The following is a 21,158-nucleotide window of genomic DNA, read 5'->3' on the forward strand; positions in this document are numbered from 1 at the left end:
CCCTAATTGAGACCAACCTAAGTGCCATTCATGACCCAAAAAAAAACCAAAACCAAAACCAAACACGAAGAGATGAAACAAACCGCCTAAAATAGAGATGCCAAAGAACGATAAGCCAAGCTTCGGGGGAAAAACATTGTGGTCCACATGGCCCAAGTTGTATACCTTGAAGAGGAAGATTGGGAGGTGAAACTTGCTCGGTTATGGTTAGGAATGACCACCCCGACAAGAATCACCCAAAAATTAGCTCTTTCTAATACAAGGGCTAATACTAACTTAATGTCTTATGACACATGGCTTTCCCTTCGGAGGCCCCTATTAAAAGAGACCCCTGCCACACTATGGTCACAAGAGTGGCCTCTCAAGCAGTTCAATGTTTAGGCACAAACTTATTTTACATTGGAAAGAATCCCTTGGAAGGAAAGTTTTATGTGATGCCTACAGGAACTATGCATGAGGAAATTCTTCTCGGACGAGGATGGATGGGACACAACCACTGCAACATTGGCTAGGATGCAAGGAATGCCACCCTACTACAGCTGGCCTCTGACCAAGTTATAGTCCTAATGATAAATGAAGAACCTATGCCCTTCAATCCCTCATGCAAAGATGATCACCCCACTCCTCCCTAGAATTTAAATCTAATGAAAATCACTCTTTTATAATAATAAAAAAATAATCAATATGCATCTTTCTATGCATAGAATTCAAATCTAATAAAAATTATTTTTTTATAATAATAAAAAATAATCAATATGCATCTTTCTATGCATAGAATTTAAATCTAACGAAAATCACTCTTTTATAATTAAAACAAATAATCAATATGCATCTTTCTATGCATAGAATTTAAATCTAATGAAAATCACTCTTTTATAACTAAAAAAATAATCAATATGCATCTTTCTATGCATAGAATTTAATTTTAATGGAAATAACACTTTTATAATAAAAATAACACTTTTAATTTTAATGAAAATAACACTTTTATAATAAAAATATTTCTACTATGCATTTTTCTATGCCTAGAATGAACATAACACTTTTAGAATACACAAACGATGGGGATTACTCTTTTTAAATAATAAAAGATAAAACTTATTTCACAAAATTTAAGAAAATTTTGCCATAACCTCCTTTGTATGGCTGACCATTTTTTAATTTTTCCTAACCTTAAATTACTTAAAAATTATCCCCAAATGGTTTAAAGCATTCTAAACTAATTAGAAAACCATTAAAAGAATAAAGAAAAAGTATGATTTCTAACTTACATGAATTTTTGGGAGCCTTCCTTTGGCTGGATGGTTTGAGGGATCTACTCTTGTTTGCAACAAGAGTGGTCACCAATTCTTTAGAAGAGGGAACGGTCAAAAACTAATGAATTATTAATAAATTCACAGTTTTTGGCTCTAGGGAGGAGTAGAGTAACAGTGCATAAAACACTATTAAGCTTCAACAAAGGGGGAGGCTTCTATTTATAGGAAAAAGTACCTTCTAACCAAGCAAATTGATTCTAGAATTTTCCAGATCAGTTTGGTCAATTTTTGACCATTTTTGGGTCAATTTAGCTTACTTTTTGGAACTAGACTTGAATTAGGAGAGAGGAGAGATGAAATATCTCAATTTTTGGGAATTTAAAACTCCACCACACATGTGAAATAGGCGCCTCTTTCATGAGGGGGAATCCCCACTTTGAGGTGTCAAAATTTTATTTTTTTAGTATTTCCTTTGGTCCTTAGTCCACTCTTCATCTTATGTGAGTATTTACTCATTTTTGGGGGGATTTTCTTTATTTCTTCTATTTATCTCCTCCACACATTTGGATGAATCTGATTGGCCCCTCAAAACCTTAATTTAAAATTTTCAATAAATCTGGACCCCTAGGATAAGGCCTTCTGAACAGATTATAATTGATTTCTAATACATCTTCTGAAAATCTTTTTGAACTTGTGTTTTAGGGAAATTTATTTTAATAGGAAGAGATATTTTTCCATCCAAAAATATCTAAAATTTGAATAACCTCTCTCTAGAATATTTTCTCTCTCTAAGCCAAAATAGTAGGTAGAAACAAGATCTTTTATATATCTGAAGAGGGATTTGATTACAGAGGAAGATACTGGACCTCTTGAGAGGCTAGGGAGGAATCTTACATTCTCTCCCACTTGAAAAATGCGAGATGTCCTCATCTCGCGAACTAGGGGTAATCTCGTAAGAGTTCGGCTTCTTTCTCCTCCGAGGTGGCATCTTCAAAAGGATAAAACTTCCATTTGACCAATAATTCTCTCAAAATTCTATTCCTGAGAACCTTTTCTTGAACATCAAGGATTTCTTCAGGCTGGAGTTCCATCTTCCCTTGGGTTGAAGAAGTTAAGATTTCATCTAATCAAGCACATGATTTGGGCTTGGTATATACTTTTTAAGAAGGCTGACATGAAATACATTATGTACTTTGAGATGAGGAGGCAGAAGAAGCTCGTAGGCCAAGTCACCTATTTTCTTTGTAATCAAATATGGTCCACAATATCTGGGGGATAACTTCTTGTACTTCCCAAGAGATAGAGAACTTCTTTTGGGGCGTACTCGAATGAAGACCATATCTGCTTCTTTGAATTTTCTGTCTAACCTCTTCTTATCTGCATACTGCTTCTGTCTATCCTAGGTAGCTTTTATATCTTTGCGAATTGACTGCATCTTTTGCTCCATGTCATCAAGCATCTGTCTGGACATCTTGACCCTAATCAATAGGTCGGACCAAGTTAATGAAGTTAAGCAATCTTGTCCATACAAAGCTTTGAAAGGGCTCATCCCAATACTTTTGTGATAAGAAGCATTGTAGGCGAACTCGACTAGGTGCAGATAGCTTAGCCATTTCTTAGGTTCCCTGCCCACAGCATGACCGAAGTATATCTTCGATTACTTGGTTCACCCTGTCAGTTTGACCATTGGTCTTCGGGGTGGTAAGCTGTGCTAAGATCCAAGAAAGTTCCTACTGCTTCAAAAAATGCAGTCCAGAATCTTGACGTGAATTTCGGATCTCGATCACTTACTATTCTTCTGGGTAGGCCATGCAATCTAAAGATTTCTTTGAGGAACACTCTGGCCACATCCACTGCAGTGTAGGTTTCTTTTACTAGAACTAGATGGGCAACTTTGGTTAGTCTATCAACTACTACGAAGATGGAGTTGTCACCTGATTGCACTGAGGGTAATCCAATAATAAAATCCATACTGATGCATTCCCACTTCATCTGGGGGATGTCTAATGGATGTAACTTCCCATGCATTTTTACTCTCTCGGCCTTGACTTTCTGACAGGTCAGACATTGACGTACATGTTTAAGCACATCCTTTTTTAGACCAGGCCAAAAGAAGCTTTTCTTCATAGACATGTAGGTTTTGATGAAACCTGGATGTCTTGCAATAAGGCTATCATGGGCTTCATTCAGAATTTTACCCTTAGTTCCCTTATCATTTGGGAATGCATAGTCTGCGATTATAATACATAATTCCATCATCCATGCTGTACCCTGGAACTCGGTTCAACTCCTGTGGAGTTTTGTTTTCCTGCATAAGTAGGGTAGCAAGCAATAGGGTCAAAGAATCTATCTTGCATGATCTTCTCACTTGCTTCAATAATCAAAGGATTTGACACTATAGTAATTGCAAAGCAAGGAGGCTTTTCTGCTGAGGGCATCTGCTACCACATTTTCTTTGCCTGGGTGGTACTTGATTTCAAAATCAAATTCCTGCAAGGTCTACGTCCACCGTCTTTGGTGCATGTTGAGATCCTTCGGAGTGAAGATCCACTTTAAGCTCTGATGATCTGTCATCAAAGTGAATCTTTGACCCAGTAGGTAATGTCTCCACAACTTCAGGGCATACCGAAAGTAGTTCCAGGTCATGGACAGCATAACTCCTCTCATGCATTCTAAGTTTTCAGGATTCATAGGCCACTGCATGACCTTCCTGCATGAGTGCACCTCCCAGGGCAAAACTTGGCAGAGAGAAATCTAGCAGGTTTAGAACGGGATTGGTTACCAAGGCGGTCTTCAGCTTATCAAAAGCACTCTGGCACCTGGCAGACCATTGAAACGGGGTATTCTACTTGAGAAGATTAGTCAGGGGGAAAGCTATGAGAGCATACTACCTCAAAGGGCATAGAGAAATCTGACAGGTTTAGAATGGGATTGGTTATTACCAAGGCGGTCTTTAGCTTATAAAAAGCAGTCTGGCACCTGGCAGACAGACCATTGAAACGGGGTATTCTTCTTGAGAAGGTTAGTCAGGGGGGAAGCTATGAGAGCATACTTTGGTATTAAAATTCTATACCAACCAGTCAATCCCAAGAATCCTCTGAATTCTTTCACTGTCTTTGGTTCAGGCCAATCTATGACTGCTTGGACTTTAGCAGAATCTAGAGAAATTCCATCTTTTGATACCAGAAAGCCCAAGTATTCAACATGGTCGGCAGAGAAAGTGCATTTTCTCTTTTTTTCAAAGAGTTGGTGCTTCCTTAGGATCTCAAGAACTCTTATGACATGAGCTTCATGGTCAGCTCCATTCTTTGAGTAAATCAGAATATAATCAAAGAAAACAAGAACAAAATCATCCAAGTATTCTCTGAGAATGTCTTGCATTAATCGATTGAATGTAGCTGGGACATTTGGCAATCCAAACAGCATGACAGTGAATTCATAATTCCCATACCGAGTATTGATGGCTGTCTTCGGGATATCTTGCTCATTAATCCTGATCTGATAATACCCTGATTTGAGATCTATCTTTGTGACGATCTGGGCTCCACTTAGCCTGTCGTCCAGAAGCTCATCAATTCTGGGGATAGGATACTTATTCTTAACTGTCAACTAATTGAGACCTCTGTAGTCCACACAGAGTCTTAGCATTCCATCTTTCTTTTTCTGAAAGAGAACTGGCGCACCCCAAGGAGAAACACTCGGTCTTACAAACCCTTGTTCTAATAGCTATCTAAGATGTTCCTTGAGTTCGATGGCTTCGAGAACTGGCATTTTGTACGTGTGCGTAGGGCTACAAAAGCTGAGCTCCGGGGTCAATTCTATCACATGATCTACTTCCCGAATTGGAGGCATCTCTGTTAATTCTGCTGGGAATAAATCATCATAATCACTTAACCATTCAGGTTCTTTAGCTTTTAACTTTGAGTCTACTTGATTCATTTTGACAACATAAATGAGCTGCTTCTTTCTAAGTCCTTTTAGTAGCTTAGAAGCCTTTACTAACTACAAACTTGGGGATCTTGAAATTCTGGTTCCTTGAACTTTATTTCCGTGGAGGTCGTGCAAGGAAATGGTTTCATTATGACAATGAATGTCAGCTTGATTTTTATGGAGCCAATCCATTCCAAGGATCCGTATAACTCTGAACTGACAGGCAGTCAGTTAAATTCCCATCTATATTGAACTGAATATGATCTGTCTCAAGGTGAGTGAAAAGAATCTTCCCACTTGCCAATTCAACTTGCATAGATTTCCTTGATTTCTGGTCTAAGACTAGCTTACGCAAGCATCCAGGGGAAATGAAAGAATGAGTACTGCCTGAATCAATTAAAATCTTAAAAGGCTTACCTTCATACTCAACTGGAGTATAAATGACGATGGAGAATTGATGATTTGGCCCTTGGTTTTCAATTGCTACATAAATCTATCCTCTTTCTTCTTCCACTACTTCTGCTATTGTGCTGCTCTGGCTACTGCATTCTGAGGCGAAACTCTTTCTCTTTGGTTGCCCCAGTTCTGGGAAGGAGTTCTGAGGCTTCTCTAGACAGAGGCAGATGGCTGAGCTGGAGTTCTCCTGGGATTGCCCTGATTTTGACGAGATTGACTGATAGGAAGGGGCTGGTCTCTGCACTCTCGGTCCTTGACTTCCTTGTCCCCTTGACATGGCAGGAGTCGGGCAGTCTTTCAGCTGGTGACCAAAACCCTGGCATCCAAAACACCGATTCTCACTTCTGAGCTCATCCCTCTGAATTCTTGAAAGAGGTGGGGCTCCTGAGAAAGTCATCTGTGTGTGGGAAGGGTCTTCCTTCACTTTTGAATCTCTTAGTATCCTGATTCTGAATTGGGCCTTGCTGCCTCTTTGGGGGAGGAAAGTTTGAAGTACTTCTCGGGGTTTGGAATCTTTTAAAATTAGAGGGTGCAGGCTTTGGCGGGACCTTAACAACAAAGGCTTTGGCAAAGTCTTTTGCCATTCTTACTACTTTGGCCATTGAGACAGGTTTGGCATTCTTTACTAAGGTGTTGAATGGCTCGTTCATTCCTCGAATGAATCTGGCCATCAGTTGCTCTTCATCCAATTGCGGCGAATATTTGAGGAGAAGGGCAAAAGCTTGATGGTACTCTTCAATTGTCCAGCTATCCTGCTTTAGTTCCAAGAACTCATTCATTTTAGTTTGAAGGAAGCCTGGAGGACAAAACCTCTTTCTGAGGTAAGCTTTAAGATCGGTCTAGGTCTGAGTATTCCGGTTGAGACGGTTAGTCTCGCAGTGATTCCTCCAAGCGACCCTGGCCGTTTCCACAATCTTTCATGTAGCCAGTTCCATCAAAGTATTCCTCCATTGCCTCAATCCACTTTTCCACTACTTCACCTAACTGCTCCCCCCTTCACCCTTGAAGGGACCAGGTTGGGATCTGTGCAGGGCTTTTCAAACATCCGGATCTAACTCTTCGTCATCGGTTATGGGATCCGGTTGCCTTCTTGCACAGGCCGCGTGCCTCATGACTCTGACAAAACGAGATTTTTGTCAACTTAACTTTGACAACAGATTTATGATTATTTAATTTTTACGATTTATTTTTTTAAACAGATGATTATTTCATCATACTTCATGAAATAAGATTTACTCTGATAATTTTATCAACCATATTCACAATCATGAAAACAATTTGGAATTTTTTTACAAAACATCGTTTATTATCAAAAGTTTTTGATATATACATAGAGCATCACAGCTCCCAAAATCACTGCCTCAATCGTATACACATAAAGAAGCGAAACTGCGAAGGAGACATGCCATGGTACACATGATTTATTATAGAAAGAGGTGTTGTAATTCTACTTCTAGGGATAAAGCGGCTAAGAAGCCTAAAAACTCAGCATGAAATTCTCAAGTTCTTGGGTGAATGATCAAAGAGTTGTACATGCTGAACAAGCCCTAGCCTTATCAGAATCATGGCTAAGGAAATATTTTGCCTGAGCCTCTGACGTTGATTGGTACTGACATTAATACATCATCCTCCACAGAACCACATATACCGACGTCATTCAAGAGGATCAGGAAAGTAAAGACTCTCAAAATGATGTGCGAGTCTCACTCTGCTTACTCAGGTCATGTAACGTACCCATCTTCACTAATAAAGAAATGTTCATGTAATTATGAGTTTTTATGGTATAAATATCAATGATTTTACTATTTAAATCATTTCTACTTAGAATCTTCAAATTCTGAGCCCAAATTTGGAATCTGCGCGCGATTTTACCCTAATATAGGATTTTACTGCATCCAAAACGGCGGACACCGGATCAAGCCTATACGCTAATTTTAATCATTTTAGTTAAAAAACGGCGACCTTTAAACCTTCATAAATGCACGACCGCACGTCCGATTGATGAACGGTCTCAACCCCTGCGACCAAGAGAACCTCCCGGACAAAAAAAAAAAATTCGCCCCCCGGGGCGGTCCGGCACGCAAATCGAGGCAGGCGCCCCAAATTTGGGTATCCCGCTCCAAAATTTGTTCCGTACACACTTACTAGGGTGCCCGTACAATGGCCGCCCAAGAACCAAAGGACGGCCGCCCCTTGTATGGTCCACGCGCACCCTACACCCACCAGACCAAATAAGGTACATGCGTACCACTCCTTTCCCAGACAACAGGCACCGTACCTTTCCCCTAGACCCATGCAGGCCACTGATCCATAGCCTTTGAAGGTACACCGTCCTTTCGTCCTTGCTTTGCGCAGCGCCCGTACCCTCACCCCTCAGCTATATAAACCCCCGGGGTGCTCCACAGACGGCACGCATTTCTGTGTAGCGTATGCCCTGTTGTGTCGCCGTCCGTACCGCCGTCCATCCCTGTGTAGCGTACTTGCTGCAAGTACAGCCGCCCTTGCAGCCACCCCTCTCACACCCCCTCATTTGGCTCTTTTCAGATAAGCCAATTTTCCTCCATCCCCCTCTTGCTAGAGGCCACTGTCCTTAACTCTTCTCGCCCCCCCCCCCCCCCCCCCCCCGTGTGAATAGACTTACAGAGAGGCTTGGAGCCACCCCTCCCAGCCCTCTCCACGTTTTTGCCTTTGCCCTTAAGGACATCTCACAATCCCCCCCCCCCCGCCCCCCCCATTTGCGTAGACTTTAGTAAGGGTTTTTTGACTCAAGCGAGGGTTCGTGCGTCATATTCTTTTGCTCGTATGGTGAGCAAACGAGCTCGGAATTCAGATCCGACTGAAGCGTTTCGATCGCAACAGCGAGCTCTACAAGGCGACGCCTAAGATGGCCTCATCCCGGAGATGACAAAATATCGCCTCAAGAGGGACACGTAACAACGAGATGGAGGGAGATGCGCCCAATGCGGCTCCAGTCCTCCCTTTTCAAGCCCCTCAAGGAAACGGTGGCCAGGTTAGCCTGGTTAATTTTCAAAAGAAGAGATTTTTTCTTAAATTAGTATTAATGAATGGTGTCTTTTTCTTTTAAAATGAGGACATAAAAATTATATGAAATTACGAATTATGTGATGTTGTATTCGATAAATTGCATTGAAATTGCTATCTTCATGAATTGTGAATGCTATACTTAGAAAATTGCATTGAAGTTGTTATCTTTGGAATTCAAGATTTTTTTGGCTTCAACGCTAACTCCGTTCCGTGCTTGTGTAGCCGGGCGGTGTCGTTAGCAACGGGAATGGCCCAAGGTATCCCTCATACCTTTGGGACAATAAGGATCGCCGATTGAGGCGAGAGATTATGAGGCTCCCTAGTTCTGAGGGCCCAGGCTAGTGCGGTAAATAAGCCCACCCTAGTGTGCAGACATCCCTCTGAGGGGCGGGAGGATCGAGCGATGGAGCCTGAGAGGGCGACAGGCCGGCTTGAGTCCTCGCCAGCGGCCGACGAGATGAGGTGTATGGTCCCGTAGGGTTTTGCCCAGCATGTAGAGGCTGGAAGGCCGAATTCTAGATCATCAGTAGAATAAGAATAAGAGAGCCGGATTGGCTTGTATGGAAATGGATTCATGTATAAACTTTTTATATAATTGCATCTTGTCTTTGGTATGATTGTATTGTGTAAGAAGGCTGTTTTAACGAACCTCGTGAAGAAGGGCCCTAATTAAGGAATATGTTTATTTATGTCAAACAGTGTGGTAGTATTAATTAGAAAACAAATTGATGCGTGAGTAGGGTGGAAAGTGGGAGGATGGAATGCCCTGACGGCACCATCCTACGGACGGGTGGACTCGATTAGTCGGGTAGCTTTCCAACAGATTAAGTGAAAGCCCTACGTTAGATAGTTAGGTTCTTGGGCAACTCTATTCTAGAAGACTAGGTCAGCGGCTGTGCCTTACATAAGATGAGGAAAAAAGCGTTGTCTCTAGAAATCAAGTCTAGTAGTTGCCCAATTTTTGATCAATTGCCCTATGAGTGATTTGATGTTTAGAAAATCACGCTCCCCCTGCGGGATAGAGCTAGGTCATACCTATGAATCGTATCCTTGAATCTCTACAGGGTCAAGGTGTCGATAAATAGGAAATTTTTCCCAAGATAAGACTTAGCGGACTATCTTAAATGCTTCTCCCATTTTTAAAGGGAGGAACCTTACAATTGGTATCAGAGCAAGTTTGGCTCCTAGGAATTGCAGTTTAAGGACTGTTTTGTAATAAATGTTTTACCTAACGTAATGCTAATTAGTAAAGATATCCTACTTAAACAAATAAGTTAAATTGATGTTTGAATGATTGTAGGAAGAGGAAGATGCCTACTCCAAATTTCTAGTTTTCCAATGCATCTTCGAGACTGCTAGTCACTCCTCGAATTTCGAGTTCCGCGACACCATGGTGCAGATATTAGAGAAGATATCCCTCCCTCATTTCTCTCGTATTCAAAGAGGATGGGGTAGAGATTTCTGGAGTCGTGGGCCGAGATACTTCTTCATCCGAGCAGATCAGACTGGGAACCTCACCACCGACCTTAAGCAGATTCGTTGGATTGAGAAGCTGAAGATGATCCGCTTATTTTGGTTTGTCGGTACCCCCAGGGCCGACACCTCGGTGACTATAGATGGGGTTCGCATACCTTAGGATCGTTGGGTGTATGACAAAGTGATGCAGGTCTTACCTGCTGATAGAGTAGCGGTGTTGGGATCTACCCCAATCCAAAGTTTACCACCCTTACCATCAGTTTTTAGAGTCTTAGAAACTACAGCGGGGTCGAAAAATGAGGCCTTGGTGCCTATAAAAGCATGCATTTGGGTGGATTCATTATCATAGTGAATATCATTTGAGTTGTGTAAACTTTCTCTCTTGGCTTAAGTATCTCTCTCTCTCCCTCTCTTTCTTTCCTTGCTTCATCTCTCTTCTACACACTTCACCATGTGATGATGATATTTCATCCTTCATTGTTGCATATATGTGATCTCCTAAGATATCCAATATGGTATCAGAGCTTGGGTAAGCTTATAGCCTATGCTTCAAACAGAGGTGCTTGTTAAGCTTCATAGCTATGCTTCAAACATAACCTGTGTGTGTTTTTATCATTGTTGCATGATGACACGGCGTTACTGTGGAGGTCCCCTGGCTGCTCAGCCACCTTCCGCCCAACAACACCCAACTAGGCAGCGCCTGAGGACTACACCCCCATACTTCACATATGTGGACCGCTCTACCCTTATGTCATAGTGAAGCCTAGGAATTTCCCTTGATGTCAAATAAGACTAATTATATTAGTCTCAGATCTTTGTAATAAAACTTGTCCTTGTAAATATTTGGAAATAAAATAAGTTCAATATTTTACTCTCCAAAAATTAAGCGTTGTGCAAATATGAATTTTGTAATCTTAAAAATTGTTTTTACAATGATGGCCAGGACGACCACCCTCCACTTCCCAATGCACTTTATACCGGTACCCAGGAAAAGAAGCTCCTGCTCGAGCAAATGCAACCTCCCTCCTTTAAAGGAGAAGGTTCAAAGGTTGAGAAGGATGTTGAAGTCTGGATTGAGGCGATGGACGATTATTTCTCTGCTGCTGCTGGTACTGGAGTAGCAAATCAGTCTATGCTCGCACGGTTTCGCCTCACTGGAGATGCTAAACTCTGGTGGAAACAGTGGTGCCGTGACAAGGAAGTCACCGAGCATTCTCAAATGTGGGAAGACATCAAGCAGGCAGTGAAGGAAAGATATCTTCTCCCATTCCATGAATCCATAAAGATGAATGAGTTTTTTAGTCTTAGACAGTGCAGCTTAACTCTTGAGGACTACTATTCCAAATTCATTACCCTTCGGAAGTATGCCCCAGCTATGACTACTTCCCAGCAAGTGGCTCGTTTCTGCCAAGGGCTAAATGAACCCCTAGATTCCCGCCTTGAAGCAATGAGGCCAAGCACATTACAGGATGCTCTCATACGAGCTAAGCCCCTTGTGAAAGAAATGAAGGCTAACAAACCGAAGAATCAAAAGAGATCTTACCCTGAGGCAAACCTTAGAGATCAACCCTACAAGAAACCTCAACAGAATTTTCCCTACTACAACAGAGGGCGACAAGGCAACTCTTTTGCCCCCCGCTCGTATGCTGCTTCTTCCAGAGAAGGCCCTCTGTGTTTTGAGTGCAATGAGCCGGGACACTTTAGAGCCAACTGTCCCAAGATGGTAACATCATTCCCCCAAGGTAACAGAGGAAATCAAGGCCGTGGAACCCCTACCCACCAAGGTGCAAGAGGCAGTGGCCGTGGCAGAGGCCGCGGAGGAACAGTTGCTAGAACTGCTGTGCGCTTTTGCCGCACAGGTCGTAGCTGGGGACTTGCCAGACACCGTATGCGAGCCACGAATGGCTACAAGCATACAACCAGGGAAGGAAGCTCAAACAGAATGCCAAAGGGTGTGTCACTCACCGCTTAACTGCTGCCTTGAAGGATTCCCGCGTCGCAGCCGTGAAGGAGGAGCCGCCGTCGCCGCTCTACCGCCTCTCCGCCGTCTCGCCGTGCCGCTACACAGTGCGCTCGATCGCTCTCTCACTCTCCCTCTCTCTCTCTCTCACACACGCAGGAGAAGGAAAACAAGGAGATAAGGCAAGAGCACTCTTCTATTCACAACACATGAGAATGAGGATTTTAGGGTTACATTTGACTCATATAGGTGACTTGGCCGTTCACACTTGGGCGCCCATACATGGCCGGCCGACCCTAACCCTTATCCTACTGATATCCAAGGTGCGCCTCTCATCGGCGATCACCCAATCCCTTCATCCTTAACATATGGTGCCGACAAGCCCGGCCCATGACTCAGAATATTTAAATTAATGACGTAAAATATAGTACGTCGCCATGTCCGCCATGGGTTAACATGCCCCCCTTCCTGATGTAGATTCCGTCCTCGGAAGCTATGGTATGGTAAGCTCAAGAGGGTTGTTGTGGTAGACCGTCTGCAAAACAGGGAAGTAGAGTGAAGGTATGCTAGAATTCAAAAGATATAAAGTGTATAAATTCAAGCATGTGAGACCACAATGGATGTTGCTATGAGAACTTAGTTTAAAAGTCACATGAGTGAGCTAGTGTAGCAAATTAATAGGAGTTTAAAATTATTGAAAGGAATTCAAGAGTTAGCAAGGTGTCACAGGTTAATCAAGGTTTATAACTGGCCTAAGTCAAGGAAAATAACCAAGCTTAATAAATAAACAGATGACCACACTGTGTCTACTCTAAGAACAAGTTAATACCACACGTCTAGGGACACAAGAAACATCACAGTTACAGGAGCCTTTTGCCTCTTTTTTTTTTTTTTTTTTAAATGCACATGACAATTTTTACACACAATGGCGACCTTCCTAAGGCAAAACTAACATCGATCCTGGTACCATGTTTAACACAAGGCATTATCCAGGAATCTATTAGCTCACTTTAGGCAAGGCTTTCCCCTACCAACCAAGGCATCGGTCTGGAGTAGAATACTCCTCGCCTACCAAGTATCAATAAGGCGATAGGCCAACATTAAAGCACACTAACCCTTGTATTGCCATTTATTGTAGGCTTTTTTTTTTAAATCTATTTCTTTTGATCTTTGCTCCTGAACTAAAATGTGTTCTTACATCCTTTCGACAAGGGGTAAAAGCTATGTCCTAGAGGTCAACACACACATGGCCAGGTGTCAAACATTAAGATGGTTTGACCCTAGACCTAAGACAATCGTATTCCAAGGTTAACTAAAGACATCATGCTGCCTAGGAATATTTCCAATAAAGTTAAGCTCATTAATGTTTTACACTAGCATGCAAGCAACTTCAAAAACTAAGTAGTACAATGACAATTTCCATGTGGTCATGCCGTATAGTTTATGAAATTAATTGAACAGAAAAAACGAAAGAGAGTGGGTATGGAAGAATTACACCTGAAATTGGAGATCTCCTTGATTTGATGAGACAGCTTGCAATGTGATGTAGATATATTTTGATGATCGTTGCGGCAGTCTCAAGATATGGAAGCGAACCCACCTCAAACTTTTTAACCTGTACAATTAACTAACAAGCACTATACCTTGAGAGGCACATCAGTGTGAAAATTTCAAGACTCGTTTAAGGAATCTAAACTAGAAAAAACTTGAAAACACTAACCTACCTACCAGTCACCACACTACTACTGAGAATACGGTAAGAGGATGTTGTAGAGTCCTGGCTCTAGTCCTAAGGCTAAGCCTCTATCCGCATCATCCAAACAAATAAAGTCAACCTCAGTAGTGCCATGAGTTTCATCCGTCCATTCATCATTGTCAGATATTTCCTTTTCATTTTCCCATCCACATAAACTCATCAAGAATATAACCATGCGAGGATAGTCATCTTGTGGAAAAGGAAAGCATTGGGCTATCGGGGATATTTCCTCTACGGAGTAGGGGTCAGTCATGGTCAATAGGCGAATTAGCCATTCTAATTCTTCAACATTTTCCTCTCTGGCCAGTACATCTATATGATCCCATTCAGTTTCAATAACAGGATAGCACATGTGAAATATCTGAGAAAGGTACAGATGATACCTCTCATCAAAGGCGGGAGTGGATGAAGTGTATGATGATCGTGCATCTGCCATATCTGCAAACACAGATATAGCATCAGTAGGTTTGTGAGACAGGTCAATCTAGTTCTTGATTGTATGCAGATATTTATCCTCTTTTTGTGCTCTTGCTCTTTTTACTATTTTTTGTTTTTCTTTTCTTTTCTTTGTTTTTGTTTTTTTTATTTTTTAAAAATGTATGAAGCTATATATATACATCCCCTTGAATTTGGCAATTACATGGTCAGGGGAGAAGGTTAAGGAGGAAGCATTAGAATGTCGAGCATGAGTACATGCTCCCCCTTTCCTTGGGTAGATCATATTATTTGCAATGATGTTGCAGCCTCTTGGAACCAATTTGTCCAGCGGGTCATAGGTTGTGATGTGGGCAGATAGCTTTTTATGACCCTTGTGGCCACATCCAATTGTAGAGATGGTAGTGTACGCTCCCATTGACGAATGGAGGAAATGGTTTCCGACGATACTATTACAAGGGGAGACGTAGACTCATCAGTTTTTTGTTGGGTGTTGACAAGAGTAGGTGTAGAGCATGTAGAAACTTCTATATCAGCGTGTGCCTGGCATGAGGAGCTAGAAGCTTCATGTGGCTCCCCCCTTCCTGAGCTAGGTGGTAATGATCGATATCGTTTGGGAATCCAAACCAACTCTGGAAGAAGTGGTGTGGAGCACTCTGTTACCTTTCCCTTACCACGATCTTGAATTATCGTTGGGGTGGCAACAATTGGCTTGCAAGGTTTTATAGGTGATGTAGAGGGATTCAGCTTATGTTTAGGGACCCAAATCTGGTCATTTCCCTCATAGTACCCTTGGGCTACTAATAATTTTTTAGGGATCCATCGCGATGTTACATTGCCCTTTCTCGGGTGGGTAGCTGCTTTCCTTTTACGAGGCTTCTTGGTGGCTGAACGAGATTGAGCAGGGGAAGTAGCTGTTAACGAAGCTTTGGGGACCCATTTGTATGTACTCTTTGGCATAGTAAGCGAAGCTTTATGGACCGCCTTGCCTGTTTCCACTCTTGGCGTTGAAGCGTTAGAGGGGTGGCCTACAATCGAAGATGGTTTTGCCACTGGACTTTGTGATTTTTCATTATCTAATATTTGAGTGGATGACTTAGGTGCGGGATTTTGAGCGGTCAGACCTAGTGTTGGTTCTTGCGTTGTGACTTGTCTGGTTGCCCAATCGATATTGCACTTGGTGGCCATCATCCATTTGCGCCCTAAGATTACAGTCCCTTCCATGGTGCCAGCAGGCATAACCAAAAAGCTTTGAATTATGGTTCCCTTGTCATAAGCAACCGGAGTGTGCAGAATTCCTGAGACAGGGGTTTTCTTCTTGTTGATTCCTTGGACTTGGATAGAACTCTTGGTTAAAGGTGGTTTTCCCAGTTGACACCACACGCCATATGATAGCAAATTGTGTTGAGCTCCTGTATCCAATAATGCATTATACAGCACCTCCCCGTAAGGACTCTGTAACTCAATTGGGTATCTTAGAGGTGGGTCAGATTCCAGTGCATCCTCCTCTGCTTCCTCGAAAAATACTTGCGTAATTCCCAAGTTGGCTTCTCGTTGTCTCCTAGCACGCTGTTGACGTTCTTTGGCTTCGACTCTTGCTTGTATCTTTTTAAGCTCAGCATGTTCTTTAGCTGCCTTCTTTTGATGGATTGCGTGTAACTCCTCCTGGCTCAAGGGGTCATAGTATCTTTTGAATTTACTCCCATTAAGGAATCCAATGGTTTCAACTCTGTCGAGAGTCTCCACTCTGATGGTACCTTGCGGTGTAATTTCACATACTCTATACGGTCCCTTACCAGCATATTTGAGCTTCTTCTTTTCGTTTCGCACTCCATACATCAGGACTTTATCCCCAACCTTGATGTCCTTGTCCTTTAAATGGCGATCAAACCATTTTTTCCTTCTATCCTTCTCCACAAGGGCATTGTATACAGCCAATTGTCTTTCTTCGTTTAGCCGCTCAAGGATATACAGACGCTCTGCTAAAGGATTACCATCCCATCCCTCTTGAGTAGCAACACGAAGACTAGGAATGACAAATTCCCACGGCATGACTGCTTCTTGGCCATATACCATTTTGAATGGTGTGCAATTAATAGCCACTTTGTACGCAGTACGATAGGCCCATAAAGCTGTCGTAAGCTTTAGATCCCAATCCGTGCGATGAGCTTCAACTATCTTTGTCAAAATAGAGATTAAAGTCTTGTTGGTACTCTCGGCTTGGCCATTCGCTTGCGGATAATAAGGAGTAGATTTATGATGGGATATCATGAAATTTGTTGTGAGCTCCTTAATCACTTCATTTATAAAATGCGTACCATTGTCGCTCACAAGTTCAAAAGGACAACCGAATCGTGTGATTATATTTTCAAAGAGGAACTTGGCTGTTGTCCTTGCATCTGCCTTACGTGTTGCTTTCGCTTCAGCCCATTTGGTCATATAGTCAGTGGCCACAATAATATAGCGAGATTGTGTGTTTCGGGCCGCTGGACTAATTGGACCTACAAAGTCTAAACCCCACTTTTCAAATGGTTGGTTTACTTTGATCGGATGTAGGGGCATCTGATCTTTCCTCTGGGGTTTCTTATATCGTTGGCATTCATCGCAACCCTTCACAAAGAGTGATGCATCTTGGAACATAGTGGGCCACCAATACCCTGATTGTAAGATCTTTCGCGCAGTTAAGTCTCCTGAGAAGTGACCACCGGCTACGCCCATATGTGCCTCTTGCAAAATGTATAGATATTCATCCTCTCGGGCACAACGCCTAAGAACGTCATCCTTTCCTCTTTTATAAAGAGTCCCTGCTATCAGGCAATAGGGTTCGCATTCTTTGATTAGCTTTCGAGCTAGATCTTTACGAAGCTCCTTGGGTGGAAAGCCATTAACCAAAAAGTTAACAATCTTCTCACTCCATTCAGGCATTGTCTCCACCATAAACAAGGAAGTGTCCGGTAAGTCATCATCAACCCCCGTAGGAGCTTCACCATTAGGTATGCGAGACAAATGATCAGCCATAACATGTTTCTTGCCAGGTCTCACAACAACCGTGAAATCAAACTCAAGAAGAATCAATAGCCATCGTGTGATTCTTCCTGTGGAGCATGGTTTGTTTACCAGATACAACAATGCTTGATGATCCACATAGAAAACAAACTTGGTGGCAAGGAGGTAATAACGAAATTTCCTTACTGCATATATCATTGCCAACCCTTCTCGCTCCGTAGTGGTGTAGTTCATCTCAGCATCGTTCAACTGGCGACTGGCAAAGCTAATGGGGTAGTCTAGCTTATGTTCTCCAGGTTGAGTTAACACACACCCAATAGCAAAGTTTGATGCATCAATATGCACATGGAAGAGTAAATCCCAGTTAGGCATTCTCAAGATTGGAGCACTCGCCAAGGCCTTCTTTAATAGCTCATAGGCACGGTCACATTCTTCGGTCCAAATAAACTCGATGAGAAGCTTATACAATGGTCGAGCTATCTCGGCAAAGAAGAGAATAAACCTTCGATAATAACCAACGTGGCCCATAAAGCGTTGGACTCCCTTGTAGTTGGTTGGTGGGGGTAATTCCAGAATGACCTTGATTTTACTCTCGTCAGTGGAAATCCCATTTTTGGACACTATATGCCCTAAGATAACTCCGTGTTTAACCCAGAATTGGCATTTGAAAGGATTCAAGGAGATGCGATATAATCTACACCTTTCAAATATTTTTCGTAAACACATCAAGTGCTCGTCCCAAGAGGAATGAACACAAAGATCATCTAAGAAAGCTTCACAGAAGTCCCTTAGATATTCCTTAAAGGCCGTGTTTATCAATCGTTGGAATGTTGCAGGTGCATTGGTCAAGCCAAAAGCCATGACGCGAAAGGCAAACACTCCAAACTCCGTGATAAATGCTGTTTTAGCTTGGTCCTCGACTGCAATTGTGATCTGATTGTAACCCGAGTACCCATCTAAAAAGCTATATGCCTCCTTGCCGGCCACTCTTTCAAGCACATGTTCAGAATACGGCAAGGGGTAATGATCCCTTCTGGTGGCTGCATTAACCTTTTTGAGATCAACGCACACTCTGAGTTTCCCATTCTTCTTTGGTACGATGACTATCGGAGAAACCCATTCTGAGTGCTCAATAGGATATATGAATCCACATTTTACCAGCTTTTCAATTTCCTCTTGTACAATCTTTGCATACTTAGGATTCATTGGGTAGGGACGTTGCTGGACTGGTTTAGCAGTGCTAATCATTGGAATCGTGTGTTGCACCACCGAGGGTGGAACACCCTTCATATCATGATATGTCCAAGCAAATATGTCCTTGAATTCTTTAAGAAGCTTCGTAAGTGCAGCTTCTTCCGCCTTGGTGAGGTCTTGAGCAATATAAACTGGTTTAGACTCCTCACCCGGATCTGCTAAGTCTATCTCCTTAACTACCGCAGGGCCATCGTAGACACCGCTACTCCCATTGGTAGGCGTTCGTTGGGCTTTTGTGTAGACTACTTTACGTTCCCCTGTGGTGAATGATTTGAAATGCTCGGGTGCGGGGTGTAAGTCTACTGGTTCCTGTTGTGCCAGACTTTTTTCTTTCAATTCCGCTTCCTTTTGCTGCTGAGCCAACTCTTGGTTTTGTCGCCTTCTTGCAGTACGACTTAGTTTTGGCTTCTCTTCGATTTCTAATTGGGCGACGTCATGAGGTTGCGGAATACACCACATGACACTTTGGAGGTATTGTCCCCAATTATCCGCTATCTTCCGATGAGCATCAATGGCTCCTACATAACTAAGCCATTCTGCAGTGGATCGCTCCTTGTTTAGTGCAGTTCGTACCTTAGCTCGATAGCGTTGACGCTTATGTCTCGTTTTCTTCTTACCAAGTTTTTGATTTTTGATTCTATCAGATTCGAACTCACTTGGTCGATCTTCACTTTCGGATGAACTGCAAGAGGTCACTATCCTAGGCCTTGAGCACCTTGCTTCCACCTTTGGGTGAATATTTGATTCATTTTCCCCATCAGGCTCAGGGTCAGTTTCTTCTTGAGATTCATACTCAGAGTTGCATTGGTCAGAGTCTTCGCTACTTTCAGTGTCGGTGGAGTTTGCCACGTTCTCGCCATCAGGAGTCAAGTGCATAACACCTATCATGTTTATTGGCACTAACGGTGGCATATCTTGCCCCTCAGGTGTTACCCAACTTGTGCCTCTATTTCCCCATGTGTCTATGGTTGCCGCTAGGTGTACCCAATCCATGTTATCCGACTCAGTCATACCCGGTAGGACATCCATATAAGGAGAATCTTTCCCATCATCAGTCTCTTTTTTGCATGTATAGCAATACCTTAATGGGGCAGAGTGAACAGTGGTATCCGATCGATTATCGATGATAACCTTGCTTCCTAAAGGATGTGCACGACCATTCTCAAGATCAACTCGAATGACAGAGTCCTGGAATTGTAGGTAGACATGGTTTTTCGACCAGTCATGTACCATTTGTGCTTCCCTCATGAAAGGACGTCCTAAGATCATTTGATATGACATAGGATGCTTGGAGAAATCCATTACAATGAAGGTATGTTTTACCTTGTATCCCAGGACCTTGATCTTAAGGTCCCTTAACATCCCAATAGGTTTAGCTATGGTTCCGTTTGCCATCTTAACCACTATGTTTGTGACTTCGAGGTGAGGCCTTCCCATAGATTCCCAACAGTTTTTAGTCACAATGCTCACTCCAGCACCACCATCAAGGATTCCCTTTAGAGTTAATCCCTTGGTAGTAATGGGGAGGGTGGCATTAGATTCGTCACCTTCAAAGTACTGTCCCAACTTGTTCACAGGTATTTCCACAACCGAATCTTCATCAAAGTTGGGTTGTAGATCCCAATGCTCCCCTTCATCTTGAAGCGTGTCAGGTCTATCCATATTTGCAAATTGTGGTAGCCCCGCCTTTAGTTCTCCATTGAGAAATGCCCGAAGGGCTAAGAATAGCTCAGGATCTCCGTATAATTTGGATATAATCGTGGTTCTAATCTCAGAGGACATGAAATCCATTAGCTTAGACACATTCAACGGTACTTTTCGAGACATCGCCCCTTGACTAGGGACTGGTGAAGATGGAATCACTTCCTCTTCAATGGGGTCAGGGATTCCCTCACTAAACATTCTTTCCAGCAAGAAGGGTGTTTGCCCACTTCCAGATGTCCTATCCTCACTTTCTTCCCGAATGATACTAGGTATAGCTAACGGTTTATGGTTCCGGTGAGGCTGAACTTGCGTAGGAAACACTGTGTCTGGAATTTTGATTTTTCTCGGGTTTGGATCCAGTTCTCTTTGTGTTTCTTCCACCAAACCCCTTAAGTGTTGCACTTGTTCAATCTCCTCAACTGGGTTTGGGTAAGTTCCAATCTTTTTCTTGAGGGTTTTTGGCCCACGTGGCTTGTCTTGCAGAGTCTCAGTCAGTTTGGGTGGTCGAGAGGGCATTAACTGACTTGGTTGTGGGGCCGAGGAAGTTTCCTTCTGTTTTCCCTTATTTATGTACTCGCTTGATTCCCCTTCATTGAGCTCCCGTGTGGGTTCCTCCCTTAAGGTAGTGGCTTTGGTCCCCATGGTTTCTATTGAATCAGAATCGTCTTCAGGATCATTCATATACACGGGGTCGTCTCCTGTCCCTATGTTAGTCTTTGAACTGGGCTTGGAGCTTGTGGCATTAAGCGATCTCTTTCGCCGTGTTTTCTTTTTCTTTGCCTGAGCGATTGATGCAGTATCCCTCTCTTCAAGAATGTAGTTTTGATTTTGAAGCATTGACCGTGTAACTACATTCGCGGGTACAACGGGTGTGGTTCTT

Source organism: Cibotium barometz, chromosome 32 (assembly GCF_041138505.1).
Source record: "Cibotium barometz isolate CiBa-2024 chromosome 32, ASM4113850v1, whole genome shotgun sequence".
In the NCBI taxonomy this organism is placed as follows: Eukaryota; Viridiplantae; Streptophyta; class Polypodiopsida; order Cyatheales; family Cibotiaceae; genus Cibotium; species Cibotium barometz.